Here is a 1,333-nt window from a genome sequence, read left to right as displayed (position 1 = left end):
ACAAACAAACCAATATTTCACTCGTTCATTTTGTAATTTTACCAGTTTGAAGAATGAATACAATTTTTTTTGCAAATTTGCTTCCAATTTTTTTTTTATTCGTTCCATTCTTTACTCAGTTCATTTACGGATACAAAACACCATATATGGGCAGAGGGTAGAACTTCTCATCTCTCTCACTCTCCTCTGCCCCAGTATTGACAAAACATTATTAATACGCTTCTTTACGTTTGTATGCATGTATCTATGCGTACATATACGTATATGAATATATCATGTATTTCTCGATTTCTTCCTCTTTCCCTTTCCATATCTCTCTCCCCATATAGAAATGTGTGTGTTTGTGTGTATGCATATATATATATATATATATATATATATATATATATTGATATAGGTGAGAAAGTTGGTGTATATATATATATATATATATGTATATATATACATATATGCATATATATGCATACATACATGTGTGCATACATACATGCGTGCATACATACGTACATACATAAATATGTACATACATGCATACATACATACGTAAATATGTGTGTTTGTATATGTGCACTTGCACGTGTACATATGTATGTATGTATGTATGTATGTATGTGTGTATGTATGTATGTATGTATGTAATCATATATATCAATCTATAATACATTAAAAATGAACTTCAATCTTGCTTGCTTGCTTGCAATATTACACAGTCAAACTGGCGCATAATAGGAAAATACTTTGAAAGTAAAGTGTCCTGAAATGTGAATACAAACGGAATAAAACAAATTTCGTGTAAATCGGACCAGTGGTCATTGAGATATTCGTGGTTTTGTGGGGTATAAATACCCCAAACGGTGCATAATGGGAAAATACTCCGAAAATAACTTAACCCTGAAAAGGAAGAAACTCTAACCTTTCCATTAGAAACATTATGAAGGGCAAAATATTCTTAAGCGAAAATGGCTTTAAAAATACGGTAAATATTTCGTAAAAGACCTGTTCGTATCTTCGGTTTTTGTTTCCGTGGGATTCTTTCGAGTGTATTCAACGTATCTCACCTCCAAAGATTTGGCTGCTATTTCTAGCATACCCCTCTATCACGTAGCAGCTGTTAGCGAAAAAGGACCCGAAATAACTGTTACGTGGTAGCAGGGTGTGCAAGAAGTAGCAGCCAAATCTTTCCTTTTCTGGGGAAAGGAGCCGTTCACGCGTAATTTCGACGTCACATTCGTTGAAAGCATGCAAAATAACCTGGAGAAAAAAAAACTACAAAATAAAACTAAGTTGCTGGGAAACTCAAACTTCCCCTGTGATCCAACGGGTCACGGATAGT

At 33.9% G+C, this 1,333-nt stretch overlaps 1 long non-coding RNA gene across 1 annotated transcript in view; it reads left to right on the top strand.

Annotated features, from left to right (window-relative positions):
- Positions 1–948, top strand: part of LOC118764428 — a 9,133-nt gene extending 8,185 nt beyond the window's left edge. Inside the window, exon 3 of the long non-coding RNA XR_005000242.1 lies at positions 818–948. This is a non-coding gene — a long non-coding RNA (uncharacterized LOC118764428). The remainder of the gene's footprint in view (positions 1–817) is intronic.
- Positions 949–1,333: the final 385 nt, after the last annotated feature.

The sequence above is a fragment of the Octopus sinensis genome, linkage group LG8 (genome assembly GCF_006345805.1).
Source record: "Octopus sinensis linkage group LG8, ASM634580v1, whole genome shotgun sequence".
NCBI classification, from domain to species: Eukaryota; Metazoa; Mollusca; class Cephalopoda; order Octopoda; family Octopodidae; genus Octopus; species Octopus sinensis.
This window is presented reverse-complemented; position numbering and strand designations above follow the sequence as displayed.